Raw genomic sequence first — 23,308 nt, 5'->3', positions numbered from 1 at the left:
TAGTACGGTCGATTATGTAATAGCGTCACAAAATATTTTTAGCACTATATCTGATTTGCATGTTGACTGTAAACTGAATCGGACCACATGCCATTAGAATGCACCATAGATGGGTATTTTATTGGTAATCGTCAAACTGTAGCTGTTAATAATAAAAGCATGCCACAATTTAGGAGATATTATGTGAATCGGGAATCATGTAAAATATTTCAAGCGAAATGCATAGAAGATGACTTTGATCATGTGATCCAAACCATTCAGTTCGACACTGATAATGGTGATATAAATGGTGCTCTCTCTAAACTATCAGATTTATTCATGAATACTCGACCACGCATGCGCCAGAATAACAAGGGTGTAAGCATTCACTGTGCTAGGTGGTTTGATACTGAATGTAATAACGCTAAGTTAGATTTACAAAGAAGACTACGACAATTTCGTTGTACAAGAACACATGATTCTTTAACTGATTATCGTACTAGCAAAAAAGAATACGGTGGTATGCTTATAAAAAAGAAAAAGGTCTATCAAAATAATCAAATATCCGAGTTAGAAAAAACCGCTCTTGACAATGATAGCAAACAGTTTTGGAGATTCTTCCGAAATGCAGACCAGCCCAAACCACCCTCAATTAGGCCAACTGAATGGTTTAATTATTTCAATTCTTTATTTAATCCAGTTATAAATGTGGAAAGAAACACTGAGCACGACAATTTGTGGAGCAGTATTGAATCTGCTGTCCAGGATGGTAATTTCAACTACTCACAGGAGGACCAAATTACTGATTTTATTAATTGTCCAATTTCCCAACTTGAAAATGAGGTTAGTATCAAACAGTTGAAATTTGGTAAATCATCAGGCAGCGATGGCATACCGCCTGAATTATAAAAATTTTGCTCTCCTCAATTAATTCAATTATTACATGGCATCTTTAACTGTGTTTTCGACACAAGCATTTTCCCTAAGCAATGGTGTGAGGGTATTATATTCCCGATACATAAAAATGGTTCTAGGAATAAGGCTTGTAATTATCGGGGTATCACATTACTACCAATATTAAGTAAAATTTTCAATAGAATTTTATACAATAGGCTACATAAATGGGATGAAATTATTGAATTTACTAGAGAAGAACAAGCGGGTTTCAGGGCAGGCTATAGCACCATAGATAACGTATTTATTATTCACACATAGGTACAAAAATATCTTGCAACTAAACGGGGACGTTTCTATTGTGCTTTTATTGACTTCGAAAAAGCATTCGACCGAGTCAATCGGGTAGCTTTATTTTTCAAATTTGGTAAAGCAGGTATTAGAAGTAAAATGTATATAATTCCATTCTTAACTCTATGTATTTACAAGTAAAATCATGTGTCTTGACAAGTGATGGTCTGACAGGCTTCTTTAACTGTCCGGTTGGAGTGCGTCAAGGTTGTATTTTGTCACCCTTTCTATTCTCTTTTTTTATAAATGACCTTCACGTAGAACTTCAGGCAGACAAGCTTTTACGTGATTTGGTTGTTCTGTGGGTTTAATTAAGTTATTTTATCTTCTTTTTGCGGATGATTTAGTTTTGATGTCTTACAATGCAATTGGATTGCAAAGATTACTTAATAAGTTGAAATCATATTGTGATAATTATCATTTGAGAGTTAATTTAACCAAAACCAATGTTACAGTAATAGTTTTTTAGAAATGGAGGACCGTTACGAAGATACGAGCAGTGGCGATACGATGGGAAAATATTTGAAGCAGTGCCGTATTACGTTTATTTGGGTATACAACTCTCACTACGTGGTTCTTGGTCATTATGCCAACAACATCTAACAGATCAGGTAACAAAAGCGCTCCATGCACTAATGGTTATTATATGTACAATTGGACCAGTGCCTAATTCTCTATGTTTTAAAATATTTGATACAAAAATTGTTCCAATAATGCAATACGGTAGCGAGATTTGGGGTCATTTTCAGTCTCCAGCTGTTGAAAATGTACACATCAATTTTTGTAAATTTTTGCTTCACATTCGTAATACACCATTAGTTCGCGCAACAGTAAAAGGGGAACTTGGTCATCCCACAATGTATTCTCTTCGTTTAGTTAAAATGGTGAAATATTGGCTGAAAATACTTAAAATGAACCCAAACCGTTACGTTTATCAATGTTACAATTTTCAATACACACTGGCTGACTCAAACAAAACATGCTGGGTTAAGTCATTAAAATAAATACTATTTAGTTACGGAGTTGTGGTACAACCAGGGTGCGGGCGATGAAAATGCGTTTCTCGGCTTGTTTCGTCAGCGGTGTTTTGACATCGATCTCCGAAAATGGTGTTGTAGACTCATTTGAACGATTAACTTCATATAAACTATATAAACGTAACCTGGAACTAGAATCGTATCTTGTAATTGAAATGAAAACAGCTTTTCGACTTGCTATGTTAAAATTCAGAACATCATCACATAGTCTAATGATTGAAAGGGGACGCCACCTAAACATACGGACACCAAACAGGATCTGTCCAGTTTGTCGTAGTGGGGTTGAAGATGAGTTTCATTTTTTACTTCTCTGTCCCGCCTACGACGAGCTGACGCAGCGCTATATTCCAAACATATACACTAAGCAGCCCCGCCTACAACACCAGTTCATTAACCCAATGACCAACAAAAATCCACAAACTGTTAGAAATTGTGCTAAATATTTATTTTATTCTTTTCTTAATAGAGAAACGTTGTTAGAGGAAGCAATTCTTAATGATATCTAACTATTGTATTTAATCTTTGTTTAATCTTTACCATGTGTAACCTGTGACCGCATATACTAGTGATGTATCTTTGATTGTACTTAGGACCGGCGGCCTATGATACTTTGGAAATAAACATTATTATTATATAATATTGTACAATTTACACTTAAATATACCAACATTTGAGGAGAACACAGATTATACAAACACAGATCTAGAAAATAATAACATATTCATTATTTTACGTAGTTGAAATTTGGTACAGATAGATATTTGGGTTTGTTTTATGGTTAATTTGAAAGATATATAAACAATGATAATACCATTTTTATTAGTTTATGAATTTGAAATTTGGCTCATTTATATATGTGATATTGTACACAATTTCACATCACAATTACTGTTTAGAATTAACAAAAAAGAAAAGAAAGTTAATTTAAATTAATGATATTTGTTTTTTCTTGCATAGGAAATTGTGGCAACTCTGACATCTTTTCATTTAATGATACCATAAGCACTTAATAGATTCTACTATAAATCTGATGTTACAGGTTGTAGCCTATGTAGATTTTCTCGTTAACAAAGCAAATAACTTTCGCACAAGCAGCAGAGGTATTTGTAACCATTCATTATAAGGTGCGTAAATTGTAAACTGTTTGCCAAAATAATTGATTTTAGTTTAAAAGATAAATTCAGTTTGACTAGTAGAAAAGTGATTTCAAAATAGCAGAGAAGATGTCTAGCTAGATCGTCTGTATAATATGCATCTTGAATGCATACATTTGTCAAAGCTATGCAGAGATTTTTTTTTTAAATCATATCACATAATATATACTCGTCTTTGTTTTGTTTTTTGTTTATATCCTATCTTTCCATTGACAGGGGAGTAATTTAATATACTAGTAAACAATCTATATATCTGCTCTGGTTTTGTAAGCCGGAAAAATGTTTCCGTTATTCGTTATGTAAATAGATGATGTTTTTTCTCTACAACTTAAACACTTTATGTATGACCTCTTGTCATCTTTATTTTGCATTTTTGTTTTTTCCTTGTTCAGTTTTGATGTTGTTAGTTGCTACCAATGTAGTTAGCAGCTTGCTCCTATCATCCTTGTCATCTTTTCTTTGTTTGCTTTTGGTTGGTGCCTTTTCTTTTCTTTTAATTTACTTTGTCCCAGTAATAAAAATGAAAGGTAATAGAATGACTGTACCACGGAAATTGGAAGTGTTTTATATAAATGAATCCGCCCTTTAACATTTTATAACTCAATGTGAGAGGCCTGGGTAATCGTCAGAAAAGATTGGATATGTTCAATTGGTTAAAAAATACTAACTCTAATATTATTTTTCTACAGGAGACCCATGCCTTGGCGAGGGATGAAACAGTGGTTAGCGGGGAAATGGATGGTCACTTTATATTCGTTCATGAGAGCTCGTTAAGTAGAGGAACATCCATTATTATTTGTAACATCGATTATAAAAATCAATTTCGTAACAAGTGATGCCATGGGTAGTTATTGTTATGTCTATTGATCTTTCCAACAAACCATACCTACTTATAACTTCTATGCACCCAATAACGAGGCCGAGTACACTCTCTTTCTAGAATCTATCCTTACACTCCATGACTCTATCTCCATTGAATCGGATACGGAAATAATTTGGAGTGGGGATCATAATGATTTCACAATGAATATACATTTAGATAGAATGGAAGGGGGAAACCCTTTACCCTGGCGAAACGCACTCGAAAAACTTAAGGATCTATGTACAAAATTTGATTTAGTTGACATTTGGCATTTACGAAATCCAAACACCAAACGTTTCACATGGAGACGCCTGAGACCACAAGTCGTATTGACTACTTTCTTATTAATAATTCAACCCAGTTAGCAGTGAAGACTGCCAATATAATCCCTTGTGTACATTCAGACCATTCGGCCATTATAGTTACATTAGCGATGAGCGTTATAAGCTGGGCAACTCCTATTGGAAGTTCAACAATAGCAACAGATGATCCTAATTATATAACTTTAATTACGAACAACATTCCAGTTTAGACTGGGGAATTAGGCCAAAGGGAGGACATCGTACTATCATGGGAGTTCCTGAAATATAAAATAAAACAGTGTACAATAAATTATAGCAAAACTATATCTCGAAAAAAAAAATTAAAAAACCTAGAAAAAAAAAATTCTTGAACTTGATGTAGCACCTGCAAACAATCCTATAAATGTCGTAATAAAAGAGGAACTAGAGCTGGTAAAAAATGAACTCCAAGTTGAATACAATCACATCACAGAAGGTGTGATAATCCGATCAAAAGCTAGCTGGTATGAGCAAGGAGAAACAAAATATTTTCTTGGTCTGGAACGGCGAAATGCTAAAAACTCCCATATATCCCTTTTATTTAACAGACTATATAATTGCATCAAAATGTATTTAACGTAGAATGGACAAAGTTCTCCAAAATCTTATCCATGAAACTCAAACAGCATTCATAAAAGGTAGGAATATTGGTGAATCTGTACGCCTTATGGAAGGCATTATACAATACACAAAAGATAATAATCTACCAGGCGCACTAATGGCTATAGCCTTTCAAAAAACATTTGATAGTTTAGAATAGGACTTTATGTTCCACACCCTTAAAACGTTCAATTTTGGTCCATCCTTGCAAAACTGGATAAAAATCTGTTATTCCAATCCATCGAGCTGTGTCATGAATCAAATCTTAGTACTGATTATTTGGACATCAACAGGGTGACCCCCGTCTCACCTCTCTTCACCTTGTCTTTGGAGCTGCTCTTAACCCAGTTGCGGTATAATGACACGTATCCGTGGGATCAATGTGTCTGGCTGTGAAATCAAATATTCAGCTTTCGCTGATGACCTTACATGATTTTTGTTATCAGATCTTGAATCATTTGCGCTGCTCAGCACTTTTCATTCCTTCTCAGGCCTAAAGGTAAACTAAGACAAGACAACAGCCACGTGGCTTGGTAGTTGGAGGTCTCGTGTTGATAAACCTGGCCAATGACTCCTGTTAAGATTGTCGTAATATACTTTTCTTACAATTCATCATTAGCATATAAACACAATTTTGAGGGCCCCTTTGATTCGTTAAATAAATGTTTGTAGATATGTTCGACTCGAAATCTCACACTAATTGGTAAATCTCTAGTTATCCCGGCATTTATATATTTATTTAAATTAATTGTCATCAAAATGGAAGATATATGTAAACTAAAGACTCACCTACATAAATTCATTTGGAAAGGTCCTGACAGAGTGGCCATTGGCCAGGGCGGCTTGAATATGCTCGATATCAATTCAAATTAAATGGATACAATCATTTCTAAATATATTCTAGCACACTATCTATCTCCTGTTGGGGGTTCTCTGTTCTTTAATTGTAATTATAAAATAAATTATTCACCCATAATGCTGCTCCCGTTTACTCTACAGTTGTTGGAAAATTCATTGTCACAAGGTTGAATACACAATAGCAAATATTATAATTTTCATCAACCAAAAAATTCTAATAAATAAAAAAAGTTTATGTTACCCAGATTTTATCTCAAGCTTTTATTTCATTCCACCTTTTACACTTTTCTTTACCCATTTCTTTCACAATGAAGATACCGAGTGGAATGAAATATTTTTTTACCATTTGCTGTCACCATGGAAACAAAACTTCAAGAATTTCAGTGGAAGATAACACATAATGTTCTATACACAAACTCCATGCTACATCACATGAGACATTCTCTTACAGCCTCTGATCTTTGTACGTTTTGTCATAGTTTTGAAGAAACACTCCTACACTTGTTTGTCAATTGTGAATATGTTAAAAGCCTTTGGACTACATTGTGTGATCAATATGGAACAAATTTAAGAAGCCCAGGTGCTCTCACATGTAAACAAATATTATTAGGTGATACTCTGTTTTCTAAGCTATTGAATCATTTAATTATCATTACTAAATTTACACTAATAAGTTAAAAAACTGTTTACCCTCCTTTAATATGGTTAAAATGAACTTACATACAACACAACTTATTGAACACTATATTTTAATTAGGCAAAATAAAACAAACCTCTATTTTGAAAAGTGGGGAAATCTTAAAATTAGGTAATGTTTTTTTTCTACATGGTATTATTATCACTCTTGTTAACCGTTTTTGAGGGGAGTCTGGAGAAATATGGCACCACCGCATCCAGCTACTTTATTTTGTTATTTTACTTGTATATTTATATACTCTAACAAAAATCTCACAAATAATAAGTTAATTTATTTAAGAACCATAGTCAGGAAGAAATGAATTTGGTTTATCAAAAACTCATATTTTGATAACATATATGTAATTTTTGAAACTATACATATAAGTGCCTAAAATAGACCTCTCTCAGATTTGTTCATTTTGTTTTGATAACTTCAGTTCCCTAATTTTGATGAATATTTTTCTCATTTTTAGTAAAAAAGTGATGTTTTCACCTTCTTGTAAAAACAGCAAGTCTGGTTTCTTTGACACTATACATGTAGGTACAAATGACCTCTCTCAGATTTGTGATGTGATGATACCTTTAGTTCCCTAATTTTGATGAATATTTGTCATTTTTGTAAACAGTGATATTTTCTACTTCTTAATTTGTTGAAAGTTTGATTGCTTTGATATATCCAACATATATTGACCTTAGATGGATCTTTCTCAGATTTGTTCATTTTGTGATATTTTCAATTCAATAATTGAAATGTGCATTTTTAACCGTCAGGCTGTTGAACCTAATAAATACTATTGAAACCTAGTGATCGATGAATGAACAGAGAACACATGGGTAACAAAATCATAGTACATCAACTTGTAGTTTTCATGTGGTATTGTCTGACTAGTGGTATATTTGTATCCTGCAGCATTCCCACATTTAGACAGGGTCACTAGGTGTCCCTAATGCTATACACATCTTACTAACATTTTTAATAGGATCGCTGTAAAGCTTTTTATCGTTGTATTTTATTTGTATTTCACGTTTATATTCATATGTTTTTGTTGTTGTTTTTTTATACCCGGGATGTGAGCTTTTTTAAATATTATATCCTGCAATAAAGATCTAATATCCCACTGATTAGAATTCCAATGAACAAGTGACTACAGTATACGCCTGGCATTGTCTGTAAGTAAACTATTGCTGTTATGTATTGACTATCTGCTCATGTTTCATTGACTGCTAACTGTTGTGTACTTGACTGCATACTGACCAGACTTCCTTGTGATGAAGTTCCATGGAATATTCTAGAATGATATTTTCAGATGAAAGCAAACTTGAAAGACCTCCTTGCCATAACCTTCTAGAAAGTATTACATTTTCAATATAAAGATTTATAAGAAATCAATCTGGGTGTTTCCATTATATTCAATGTTGAATAGCGAATTTACGAGGTAATTAGTTAACATACAAGTTTTCATCAACAATGAAAAACACCCATGAATAATGAAAGCGCGGTGGTCGTCGCGCAGCGCGTGTTCGAATTTCATGTAAATAAACAATGCATTTTACACGCGTTGTATACGTCGCTATGAGTCCCACATCGAACAGGACGCGGCGCGACGACTGCCGCTTTTGACTACTTTTGAAACCTGCTATTGTTTTCATTTAACCGGCGGCGCATAACACAAGAATTCTGTGACCCTTCTTAGTTGAGTAGGAAATATGGGTCCCCATGCACCCCAATGATATATTTTTTTAACTTATATTTTTGGAATCGTCAGGATGGCTAGTACACGTATTTTGATGTTCCCACTGTGAAATTGTGTCCCATGACGTCACTAGGCAGCCATTTTGGCAGCCATCTTGGATTTTTTTACAGAAATCAATGATCGGTAGAACTTTTGAACCAAACATCCCAGAGAGACAAACAAATGCATTTATCCATATAATTTGGACATGGGGAGTTCAATGAGAATGTTATTTTTAATATTGAAGCAGTATAAATGTCCGAAAGCCAAAATATCTTTTTTGGTCAATTAGCATAAGTAGTAAACATAAGTACACAATATTATGCATACAAAACAATATTTATTCACCAATATATCTGTAAACTAAAGTTAGTGAAAAGCACAAAAGCGTAGTTCAGTTGACATAAAAGTTGACAGAAAAATGATATATTTTTTTCGCTACAGGTTTTGGTAATGTCATCATTTAGTCGTCATCACTTAAAAAATCTTCATAATCAATCTCTTGCTCCTCTTCTTCTTTTTCCTGATCGTTATCTACAGTTTTCACCAGCAAGTCAATTAGAGAAGAAGGAAGGATCGGACCACATGACCACAATGGCTTCAAGATACCTTTCTCATTCTGCCCAGCCCTGTCCTGGATCTTATGGTTTGGGGGACCGATAATTTACACATGCAACATGTGGAACAAGATTGTCCCTACTGGAAAGATCCACTTTTGATTTATTTGTCAGCTTTTCATCCTCATTTCATCCTCCCCTACCAGAGAGAGCCAAGTTGTCATAGGCAACATACTTCTCAAGGACGATGAGAGTAGAGGGGTCCTGCAAAGCAAGGTTGAGGGTCTCACGACTACATAACTGGACAAGATTGAGTAGAGCTGCAGGATTGGTTATCTCAATTTCTTCTTCTTCAATGAATTTCTCAATCAACAATCGTTCCATGGCTTCACTGACAGTTTTCAGACAAAAGAGAGCTTTAGCGTATGCCTTCCCTTTCAACACAGTTCAGCCTCAATTAGTATTTCAGAGTATCCTGAGCCTCTACACTTGCGACCAGTTACCATGCCCATGTAATTCATCCCAGTGTGGAATGGCCCTATTGTGACAATGTGTTTCTTGTATTCATCTGGAAACTTCCAAATTAGTGGTAGTGCCTTCATGCAACCTCCAAGGTCGAATGTGTTGAGGACTCCTGTCCCACCTCCATGGTAGCCTCCTCAGACCTCTTTAGCAGCTCCTTAATGACACAGTACTCGGTGAAGGGTTGATTAATTGGGGTGAAGTAATCGATGGTTGAATTTTTGGAAGGCTTGACACCAGTTGCTGATATAAAACCACCAAATCCTGGATTGAGTTGTTTTTCTCCACTGCTTCCATCCACCCGTGCAAATAACCAGGTTCGATACTCTTGAATACACTTCAAGTACACTTCTTTATTTACCATGGGTTGAGTAAACACAACTCCATCAGGAAATTTTGGTCTCACTCGACTATAGATGTGGATTGGTACCAGTGTTTCAGGAGTGTCAACCTTCAGTGAGCGTATCTTGCTTCATTGAAGTAGAGGAAGTATTCGATCTTGGCTGGTTACATCTAATCCTGGTTTCACCTCCTGTATCATGATTCCACCAGCACTGTTTATGACATTAGGGCCATGCATGTTTGTTGTTATTTTGTTCATGTTGTTCTACTAAAGATGAAACATATCATTCCCTTCACCAGTGATTATTTTTGGAGTGAGCGAAGTGGAAACCTCGTCAATAGCATGAGTTAGTGCAGTCTCAAGTTCCAAGCTGAAGTCATATGTCTCACAGTGACCTAGTCTGTTGAGAATAGTAGTGAGCTGTCTACTGCGGTACATGTATCGTATGGTGGTGTCCAGAAGGATGTGTTTTGATAACTTCCACTCTCCTTTTGTTACAGCTCGACAGATATCCTGCAAAAAGAAAACAAAAATAAGAGAAACTGGAATGACTCAAAACTATTTAAAAATTATCGAGAACATTATTATTAAGACGTGTCAGACTTAATATTACATACCTGGCCAATTGAAAGCACTATACGTCTAGTCTTCTCACATATACCCATGTCAGCATCACCAGAGATCATGATATTAAGAAACTTGACTAACTCAGCGGGAAGAAGTGCATCTGGTGAGTGCAACTCAAGATCATCTGCTGTAGGAGGCCAAAGAAGTGGTTGTAACTGATTGAATGCTTGATTAGTTTTAGTACGAAGAAGCTCGGCCACTTCATGGCACTTGTCTTTTGATCCAAGCTTATATGCATATGTCACTGCATCTGCAACAGACATGTTGTTACTGTACACCAGGTTATAGGTGATACAGCCTTTGTCTGGATTGACCTTTGCAAAGGCGATTGATTTATGAATGTCATGGTTCTCAAGACAAGCCTTTAGCTTCTCACTCCTATAAGCTGGATTAGCAAACCCATGTCTTTCCAACTCTTGTACGTAAAGAAGACGCAGTGATGTTAGCTGCACAACCTCTGTTTGTCCAACTATACAGTCCTTGATGAAACCAAGTACAGTATTGAAAGACTTGAGATGAGCATCAGCGATGCGACCTTGGTCTGTGTTGTACACATAGCGAGAGGATTGGGATTTATCACGCATGTGATTAACATACTGTAAATTGAATGACTTGCGACTTGACTGGTGGGAATTTGCCTCTCGTGCAAACAAGTCTTCACCTTGAACCATCCGATGGAGACTGATATTCCCCACTTCTAGTGCTCTAGACTCTATCTGTTTCCAGGTTGGTTCATAGAGGGTTCCACTCTTGTCCTTAAATACAGAGAATTTACTATACCGCTCAGTTTTTCCTGATACTTTAACTTCCTGCTTTCCACAAAAGATACATTCTGGAGGGAACATGTACACGACAGAAGATGGTTTTCGGGGAGAACGTGATGTTGACGCCTCATTAGATGGCATATTAGAACTCTTCAGACGATCTTTGTTTTTAGTGAAGTTTTGGTAGCCGCCTCTGTGATAGCCAATTTGGTCTAAATTAACACCAACAAGACTTCTTGGAATGTTACTGCATATATCATCCATTCTATTTCTTGAATCTCTGGGTTCACAAAGTCGTTTGTCACGAATATCATGCAGCTGAGCTAGTTTGTCTGTTGCAGATCCTTTAATTTTACTAAATGGTGTGAAATATCCATGATGAAATGCAAAATGCATCTTACATGAGGACGCTTGTGTACATCTTTAGACACACTACCATTATCTCTCTTACGCTTACTTGATTCAGGCATGTTTGTCTACCACTACACTATTGTTCTATACTAGCTAAGATTGTTTAGTTCACAAGCACCACCACCGATTACTATATATTTTACACCACACTAAACTCTGAAGACAGAAAAAAAAAATACCATGCAATTTGGTATAAATGTTACTAATTTGGTTATACAATCCAATCTATATATATCTATATTACCTGATTTTATCACAACCAGCACCAGACTTGTGTGCCTGTGGATTAATAGGTAGTGTGAATCCTAAAAAAATATCCTCTGTATTACAGAAACAAATGGTTACTGCAATAGAGGTGACTATTCAGTTTTGTTGACCCAATGAAAGAGGCTATGATCGCCTTGGTTGACAATGCAAAATTATACCACTTTAAATACATGGAAAGGTTTATTACATCAAAATTGGAAAACTAATGTACTGAGAACACAAACATGCCTTATTTCAACAAAAACTCACGAACTTTGGACGCACAAAATCGTCAACTCACAGCCTGGGTGTGCGATAATTCATGTGTGCATCAATGCGTGCGCGATAATACATGTGTACATCGATGCATGCACATACGCGCACTCTACACGTGGATCGCATTAGATTGCGTGACAGTGAAATGTGTGAATCTGATGTGCATATACTTAAATGACATGTTTATCATTGTTACTGGTCAGGTTGAATATATGTTACGATGCGGACTTTTTATTGAAAATTATACACAGTTTAAAATAGTTATTGCAGGTTTAAATGATTTTATTTATTTTTTAAATCATACAAATAACATTCTCATTGAATTCAACATGTCCAAATTAAATGGAAAAATGTATTTGTTTGTTTCTGTAGGATGACTAGTTCAATAGTTGAACCGATATTGTTTTCTGTAAAAATCCAAGATGGCCGTCAAAATGACCACCTAGTGACGTCATGGGACAAAATTTGGCAATGGGAACATCAAAATTCCTGTACTAGACATCCTGAGGATTCAAAAAATATAAGTTAAAAAAATATATCATTGGGGTGCATGGGGACCCCCATTTCCTACTAGACTATCTGTGACCACCCGTTTTTACTGACTACATTTATAATTCTATGATTCTTTAATCGCAGACCATGGGTTCATACTAAATTTACCGAAACAAAAAACAATTTTTACATGTTATGTGGGGTGCGCTAGTTGGTCATGGCAGTTTATTGAATATTGTGCTGTCATGTTTCCTGTGCAGTGTGGAGAGCAAAGATCGATTCTATGCAAACGACTGAACGAACTTTTTGATATAAACAAAAAGCACTACACTATTTTATTTGTGACCCTCGCAATGTAATCCGCGTACACTGGTCGACTGTAATGTTGAGTACCGGGCGGCGTGCGCTGGTTGACACAGATAGGCTAGATAGCGTTGACAGCTATTTGCTACCATTATTTTATGAATCACCCCTAAAGTAAAAGCCTCAACAGCATCATGCCAATCTCAAACAACCATGTACACATCATTTCCTAATCATGGTAAATATTTGATTTTACTGTGATAAAACGCATTTGAACGTACATTATTATATTATGAGCAAACGAACCCAGCCGTTGAGCAAATACACCCGTTTTCCCGGCTTTTGTATTACCCCTTGCATTTTTGCTACTCGGAAATGATACATTTTATCTCTCGCATATACCGTTTTTACCACTCGCATATGGCATATTTTGCTACTTGCGACTCGCAACTTGGTACTCCCATATGGCACTTTTTCATACCTGTAATTTTAGAAAAGATGACATCACACAACTTTGGGAGCCGATATAATATGGTAATATTTTAGACAAATCATTGGCTGAACATTAAAATGAATCAACAATATAGAATAATTGAGAATAGACACCCAACCCTATATCTGTAAAAATCCATATAGGGAATATAAAAACTAAACAAAAGACTGGCAACAATTGACAAAACAATTCACAAGAACAACACAGCTGATTACTGGAGCACATTACACTAATGAGTTAAATTAGTAAGAGAAATATATATATGTACCCCATGTTATGCATGAAGTCATGTCAGGTATCTCGAAAAGAATGAGAACATTCTAGTCCACATCATTTTAATTAAAGGGTTGTATGTTAACGTTCATATGGATTGTCGAGCAAGAACAATAACGACATTATTGAGAATGATGAGACCAGCGCAACTTATTTCCAGAAATGGATATTGTCATCTCATATTCTTGCAATCCAGAGTGCAGTCTTTAGAAAGTCTAAATTTTTAAACAATATTTATTTAGTGTAGACAACCACAGTACATTTTCACCTGTGAAGCGTGAGCAGCTGACAATCGCTGGTGACACAAATGTAGATCAAAGCATAACATTTGAATACATAAACCAACGACACCAAAAAAGTCTTGTCAATGAACACAGTGAAAAAATATCTTGAGATATTTGAGATAATTGAGATAAATATCTTCTTGTACATAACTGTTGTCTCGGGTCTATGTACTTGTGCACAGCGAGCTGCAGTGTTTTCTACTCGCCACGAACTATCAAATTAGTAGATTTTGACAAGTAAACATTGAATTCCAGGTGACAAAACAAATATTATTATTAATTGTAAGCTTTGAAGTATATATAGTTGTGTCTCTCTGAAGTGAGAATTATTCACCTCAGCATCTTACAATACTGTGCATTTCTATGGCGCATTCTCATTGAATGATTGGTACAATGTGCATGTGCTGTCTAATTATAACAGTGCAGTAATAGGGACATGATTGAGCAATATTCAGCAATATCCAAGATTTTTTCACAATTTTAAGGGTCATTTAAACAACAATCCCATTATGATTCATGGTTGTTTTCAAATGCAAAATTGTTTTCGCATGCCATTTTCGTTGGTGAGCATCGTCCACTGTATTGTTTGCAGGTAAGCTCTTTAAATCTTGCCGGTAGACATTAGCTGCTTTGAGTTTATTTTTAACTCAAGAATATAAATGTCAAACATATTTCCACAATTCAAACATGTTTACCAGTATTCAGAGGTCAATACGTGCCCCTGTAATTTGTAATAATGTTAAATTTAAAACAATAATATACTGCTGTAGAGATAATTGAAATATGGTATTATATATAATATACGTATTTTACTATATTTCTAAAAAAACACTTAAATATCTCAAATCACTTTGATATTAATTAGCTATATTTATCTATTACTTGAAGAGTGTTATCGAAGGATATCACAGCAAAGTTTATCTCCCATTTTAAAAGGTATGTGAAAAAATATGCAAATGATGAATGGAGTTTTCAGATGGCTGTTATAGCAACACATCATTTTCATTTTCATTTACGACGTCCCACCATATAGTTCTGTCAGTGGTATCTTCATTGTTGCGTGGTGTGGTATCTTGAGAGGTTGCACATCATCTTCCCTACGACTTTCTCTATGAACAGCAAGAGCAATAATAACTGTACTGAGAATAGTGAGACCAGAGCCGATTATTTCCAGAAACACTATGGAGTTGTGAAAACAAATTACACCGGCAACAAATGCTATTACCATACTGATATTTCGAACAACTGTAACTGTTGCTGCCTTCTCTAGTTGCAGAGCACGGTTCAGACAATACACACAGATGAAGTACGTCACATTCATTCCCAGTAGGTATGCCAGGAGAATCGGGCTATGTATTACGGTACTGAAAATACACATATCAGAGTTACCAGTGAGAATAGTTAAAGGTAATGCTACGACTGCGCCACATATTCCATTGAAGTACAGTGGGACTGATTGAGGAAAATTAGGCGTCATAGCACGTACACATATCATTCCAGATGCAATACCAAACCCACAACAGATACTATACATGTAACCAATTGCCGGTTTACCATCTAATTCACTTGAGACGTCGCCAAAAAGAAAATCAGGACGTGTGATGAGTACAATGCCAAGTATGTTTAACACAATACAAAACCTCTCGTGAATACTGACTATTTCGTTGAGTAGTATGCAGCTGAATATATATACAACGATTATTCGTGTTGCAGTATAAATGGCCATGCCATCACCCATGCCGATGAGGTCGATAGCATAGTATATACAAACATCAGCAGTTGCCTCAGCAAATCCTTTCACGGTGTTCAGCACAATATCTTTCTTCCCAATTGTTGCTATATCGATCTTATAATATATCAATGTTGGCGTTGTAACTAAAATCATTGCAATTGATCTGATCAAGGCTATTTTGGAAGGATTTAAGGCTGATTTCATACAACACAGTGCAAACACATCAGATATTGCCATAAGAATACCACCTGCGAGTCCCATTGTGATTCCATTGTAGACAATGTTTACTGGACTACATTCTCTGCATCCTGCTTCCATGTTAATGTTTGCGTCCGATACGGCGCCACGCATCCCCGTATTCTCCGCAAGTTCAATATCTTTATAATGGACTTCCCTCGTTCTTGATTTTCGTGTATTGCCCATTTGATTTGGTGAGCACCAGTTCCAAAGATGCAAGAAACCTAGAAATATGTAAATGGAATACATGAATATTGTCAGTATTATAATAAGCAGTAGTTAAACACACAAACACCGCATACCAGTATTATTTATGCTAATTTATTAGTAGCTTATATGCACGTCACTTAATACCGGATTCTGCCGTAAATTCACCCTGAGCCATTAAACGGCAGTTTGGGTTTTCGGCAGTTTTTATTTTTTTCTGAAGCCTGAAAGTTTCATCGTAGTCATTGACGTCTATTCAAAGAGAATGATGTTTATCGTGACTAGCGTGAGCGGGTAAGCTTCATTCCGACAATGAGCTGTTATCGCTGTAAACAATGTTAAATTATTTCTCAAATGCTCAGTTTATCTTTTGAAAACAACTATTGTTTTATTTAAAAACAAATCATGCCGCTTTCCCATCAAAATCCAAGCCAAAAGATCGTACAACATCATCGGCATATCTCTTCCGTGCTGCATTCAATAACATTAACATATTTAAATGAGATATGGTAATTCGAATAACGATTTGAACTGTCAGGTAAAAAAAAAACCGTCTCAGGTCAAAACATGGCGGATATTCATTTCTACAGAACTGAGCGTTTAAACTGCGACCGGAATCATTCGCTTACGATGAAATGAGTTGAAATTTATTGGGCATTTCATAACAATTCAACGAATTTATTTTTTGCAGGTTATTATAATCATTACTAGGTAATAATCAACAATGAGCAAACGCAGCATGACCGGATTGCGCAACCGCGATTATTTGCTACTAAGCAATGCAGTTGTGTTTTTAGAATATACTTTCGTTACTAATAAAATGAAAAAAAAAAATTGTATTTGGCGCACCAGGTTCGTTAATGTTTTTTGGAGAAAGATGCCCTGGGTGACATTGTAATGAAATTTTAGGTGGTCTACATTTTAATCCAGCAAGAAAAAAATGTATAAAATTTTAGATTAGCTTCTGCAATAGTTTCTTTCGTTTTGGGTGGTCCAACTGCAACAATTATGTGTGTTGTGTCGAATTATACCTATACTTTAATAAATACAATCTGACATAAGAATAATTCATTAAAACTGTGAAGAACAAATATGAAGTGCATAGGCTGCTATGAATTACAATCAAACCAAATAAACATGGCAGCTGACGTTACTCGGTATTGCTTAATGATTCTTTAAAATTATGACATTGGTACATAATTATTAATATGATATGTAATTTTGTATAATTTAAAAAAAAACCATGACCTGATATTATATTAAACACTAATTCGCATGTTGGGAAAATGTACAGTACATGGTTCTGGTTTATTTGAAGGATAAAAATATATGGTTACCACCAGCGTTGAATAAAATGAATGTGTTTCATCTTCTTAACTGAAACGGAAAGCAAATGGCATGGTCGTATTTTATTTTGGTTTGCTTAAAATCAATGTAGAAAATAGTAGAAACCGTGAATATAAAATAACATTTTGTGATCCTTTTTCTCTTCTTTGTCCAATCTAGACTTGACGGCATTCTCATGCCAAATTGGGATCATTTCATTATCGTGCTAGACGCGTATGCTGTTTTTTCAAAACGATCCATATTGAACTACTACACATTAACAGGTTATTAACTGTTATTTTAAATTGCTATAATCTGACGCAATTGACAAAACAAGTCCGGAGTTTTTAGTGATCCCAGGTATGAATGAATTCTTTGTTGGCGGGAAGGAGGCTCAAAGTTTGTTAGCTTTGGATTCTGACTTATCATACATTATTCAAAATACGCATGCCGAAGTGCAACTACAGCATAAGTGCAAACGTGTGTTCTTTTTTCAATTTTTACATTCGCCCAATTAAAATCCCGCTTAATGTTCTACATGGCCAATATCTTATCGATCAAAGGCATATTGCAAGTTCTTTGTCATTCCTACGTTGACGTTGAAAGTCTACGGATTGCCAGTGGGTTTCTTTTAGTAAATAAATCCAGAGTTTATTACAAGTTGTTCTATTGTGGTGATTAGTGCTGATTGTGTAATGATAATTTTGCATACCAATTTTGGCCTTTTTCCTTAATCATAGCATATCGATTCCCACAAAGTTCTGGCTTCTTTCCACGCCAGCTTGATTTTGGAACTAAACAAATATGGAAGGGAAAAAAGCAATTATTGGTAAAAAATTAGAACACTTGAATGACGAAAAAATCGCATTTGTATTGCATCGCTGCAAGTTAAAAAATCTGTAAATAAACCACCTGTTGTGGAAAATAATACACATTTCCCTTCACTTTCGATTTGCCACAGAAGATGACAAAGAGCAACCAACAACTGTAATAATGATGGGTGTCTTGTCAATGAGCAGTTCGAAGGGTACACCTTCTGTGGACGTTTAGACAGACATGAGCACAAACAAGCATTAACAAATTGTAGGACAGTGAAAGTAAATTATCGAACAGGATTGTGGAAAAACGCAATGAACTGAAGCTAATTTTCAGTCAAGATTAGCGTTTTTGTTTTGAGTAGCTTCGCTTCCAGAGTCATGTGGTATAATTTTTAAGCCATGAGCTGAAACACAACACTGCAGCAATACGATACTACTCTAGTTCCTCATGTTTGTGACATTGCCAATAAGGTCAACACTATTATACAAGTACAGCCAATCCTCAAAGCAGTAGAGCAGAATTTATGAAGTTATCTTTAATTTAAAAAAATCGAGAAACATGTCGAAATTACCATCAACGACCATAAATGTCAGTAAGTATTAAGTGAACTGCATATGAAAATATTTCCCACAGTATTATAGAAAAAATATAATATAGCGTTATAAAACGGGTATATAGCGGTTGTTGTTTTTATTAAATTTGTTCTTTTTAAAATTTTCAGCATCTCCTATTTAAAAAAATCCAAACAGAAGTAACAGAGAAAGTGAACCGGATGCGCCCAGACCTAAAAGAAAGGGGAAAGAGGCTGAGAGGGTCGGCAAAGAAATATGACGTTATAAATATAGCAGTATATTGTATTTGTGACTTGTGTTACCTGATTTTTTCGTCGTGTTACATATTGTTCTGATAATGTTTGTCAACAAATATCCTATACATGTTTCTATACGAGTTAGTTTAGCTATGCTTCTGTCCTTGCTATGATAGTTTCTTGAATATGTTTATCTTTCTTCTGAGTAATCAATACAATTAAACTATTCTGCAATTTTAATTTGGATAAGAAACACTTTACATGATTAGTTATATTGTTTGGTGTCCTACCTCTGCTTACCCAGTTGCGCATAATATCTACAGCTATGATGCAGTTTTACAAGTTGATCCCTTGTCCTTATACCCGCCAACTTCACTGCATTTACATGTGGTGTCCGTGAGAGTGTAATGAGCAAAACAGTTGTTTGTGCCTGGCTTGATGCTCTTCTGATTAACAATATATCATTAAATATTTTCACTTGCCTACATGCCAGTATACATTTATTGGCATTGAGTTTTAACTGGACTGCACGTAATTTGCCAATTTCTTCATTTCAACGGACTCTACCATGGACTGTGGCTTATACAAATCACATTACAGACCAGGCTGTCCTTCACAAATTGCTCTACTTCAGACAAACGATTGAAGGGAATATGTCTTGATGGTCGAGAAATACCGTCTGGCATTTATTTTGGATTTTAATGTTGGTCAATCCTAACACTACATTCACTGAGAAAGAGAGTTTGTACAAACGAGACTATTCACCCACTGAACTGTCTCATTCACAAATGGCCGTGTCATTTTATCCACAATGGTTGTTCTCTGTCTATATGTGGGCCATCATTAATAGTGCAAACAGTTACAACTTACAACTTCAGTGGCAAATGTTCCAATGAATTTTCACACATGATATTTTGTCGTGGTTATGTGGGTTTGTGGTTAAACCTTTGTCCGTGTCTCTTAAAATATCAAGAACAAGGCAATTCTTTCACTTTCTTCTGATCGTGATGGTTCTAATAATTTTATGTCCTAACTTCCCTTCAACAACATACATTTGTCTTGGTGATATTGTAATTGGTTTACTAGCACCAGTTTATCCTTTGACATTAAATTGGGGTCTTAATATGACTTCTTTCTAATTGACAGATATACTGTCAAGAATTGCAATATATAAACCTTCTGTGTACAGTAAACTGGGGTTGATGTACCCTATGCTCACCAATTTGACAATCACTAATAAAATCACAAACAGCACCAAGATCTGCACAATTTTCTCCCTTGGCATGACAGTCCCCTGAGCTGCCAAAACAAGAGTTTCACTAACAACACTTACATGAGCACTTGTATCAAACAACTAAGTGCATTTCGTTCCTCCAATAGTCTTTTCAATATCGATTCTATTGGGGAATTTTTCTTCTAATCATGCCACAGATACTATAGGATTTGTCAGTTGAAGTTGGCGATGCTCTTCCGTTTCACCAGTTGCGTTTTTTTGACTAAAATTTGGGCAGTACTGTCAGTCACGAAAATTGAAGAATAAATTAATACATGACCACCAACTTCATCCATTAGAAGATTCTCTGGTTTGCAGCAACAGGTGCAGGTGCTGGGCATTTTGCAGCAATAGGGCCATTTTTAATCATCTATAGCATTGAACTTGAAATTGATTTGATGACCTTGTCTGAACCTTTTGGTGAGTCAGACATTCACGTGCAATGTGGCCAGTCAAAGCAATGTTAAAACAGTCCCATTGACCTCCCTTGGCTCTCCTTTTCCTATCTTGAGATTGAATTGCAGCCACTGTAGATGTTAATTTAGCCTGGTCAGTGGCAAGTCCCTTAGACCCCATCTGTAGCAACTGTATTATTTCCAACACCTGCTTCAACAACTCTGACTCTGACTGACTGACGTACAATCCCGTTGCAACTGCACAGCTCGTTTAACAAGGTCATCTAAGGTCTTCCCTTCAGCTGTTATCCAGGCCAATTTTGTACTTATCTCACTATGCAATGCAGTATGGAAATGAGCTATTGCCAATGCTTTTCGTGCAGTTTCCTCTGTAATGTCAAGGTATGCTGATATTATGTGGTTGCTTTTATTGACTTGAACCAATCTACCAGGGCTTTTGATGCATTGTCACTAAGTTGTAAGTGGGTGAAACAATTCTTAGGCTCACCTTTCAATGACAAATGTAGGCAAACAACTTTCATCCCTTTATTGGTAACATCTTTGGCCACAAAATCTGTTCTCACTTGACTGATGTGGCTCTCAATATCTGAACTGTTGTTACCTTCCTATAATGATTGTTTGTTATGGTTCTCTGGATCCCAGTTGTTTACCTCTCTTTATCACTTAATACATGGTGCGAATGGTGAAGTGCAATATTGATGTGTGTTAGTGAAAGAGAACAAGTACAATTTAAGTTAAATAGTGATTCAATAGTGTACAACTATCTATGTTGTTTCATGAGATCAACATTTAATTTTGTTTGATATTCTGAAAGGCTGGTGTAAAATGAGACTCTCAAAAGACAAATACTGAAATCAAGTTCTCTAACATAAAATATTCACACAAAATGCATGCTTTACTCATGTGGACCGAACTGTATACTTGCAGACCAGCGACCAATTGATCAAGTTAGTGTAAATTCTCAAAGGCTGAATCAGATAAATTGGCCAATTTGGTATGACTGCCAGTAGAGCATAAACTAATGGAGAAGGTGGGAATGCATAGATGTCCAGATTAGAAATGGTATCATACCTTCTGTCCTTGAAGTTTTTAGCTGAGGTGAACAGGTCCATCAATGCCAACCACAAAGCAAACAAAGCAGACAGTTTGCTCACCCCTGGGTGCTCCGCCATTCATGGTTGGAATGTACACCTCTCCTGGACGTAATGTTGGTCAGACTGTGACTGGCTTCTTCATTTCTTTCAGACAAGAAGTTTCATGTCCTTGTCCAGAAAACAAAGCTATTACCCTCCTGCGGACTAACATCTCCACTAACATGTGTCCACCTGACTTAGCATCATACATATAGTAATGGTTTTCCCACTTATATGCAGTATCCAACTGTGAAACAGCGTTGAATGGAACCTTTTGGTGTTGTGATGTAGAATTTATTTTGGTGCCACTCTCTTACACTCTTAAATGCCTCGACTATAATTGCTGACAAAGGTAGTGAACCATAACACCAAACATTGTTCGGTATCACATGCTATCTCCCACCAAATTCCTCAAGTCAGTGGTATTATAGTGTAATTATGCTCTAATCTCAAGATCATGGAAATATCACAAAATTGTTTATCTCATGAACATTTCACCTTTATGGCTTGGTTCTTCTGAAAGACTGTTGCATCTAAAATTTCTTGATTGATTGCTTCCGCCGTCATGTTGTAATTGACATAATTCTGCATGCTATCTTGAGTCTTCCATCTACAAAATCATCTTGTTATCAAGGTACGATATTCAGAATTACCAGCTTGTGACCAGGTTGAGTCAGACCAAAATCTATTTAGTGCACTCCCTTTTTTGTGCTTTGAGGGAAGAAAATAATCACTATTAAGGTAATAAAACAAAACAATGCGAGAAAAACCCGAGAAACATGTGATGACATGATCAAATTATGTGTTTTTTTTTTTTTTTAACTATTGCAACCCTGCCCATTGAGAATTTAAGTTAAATACAAATGAATGGATGAATATAAACGGGTAATCCCTTTAATCAGAGAATTGAGGGCGAAATTCTCTGAGGGTGGTTTAGGGGGACCTACATTCAGAATGCAAAAGTCTGATGACGAATTGAGCTCCACTTGAGGTGCCTTGCCAAACGTTCATTCAATACCTGTGGGGCATGGTAGTTAGAGGGATGGAAGGAGCGATAGACTGACTTTAGGTCAACCTTAGCTATTGTTCATCAATTGTTTGGTAACGTTCATGAGAGGCATAATCATTGACTGCGCTGTCAATTGGTTGACTACAGTCATGTATTAGCCTAACATCTTCAGAGTTAAGTTTAGGGATAGCACTTAGAGATAGGTATGTGTAGGTTGGTAACCCTCTTCAATTTGTGAAAGTAGTTGCAACTCTACTTGGTCACAAATGA

The sequence above is a fragment of the Saccoglossus kowalevskii genome, chromosome 7 (assembly GCF_978046115.1).
Source record: "Saccoglossus kowalevskii chromosome 7, keSacKowa6.1, whole genome shotgun sequence".
Classification (NCBI taxonomy): domain Eukaryota; kingdom Metazoa; phylum Hemichordata; class Enteropneusta; family Harrimaniidae; genus Saccoglossus; species Saccoglossus kowalevskii.
This window is presented reverse-complemented; position numbering follows the sequence as displayed.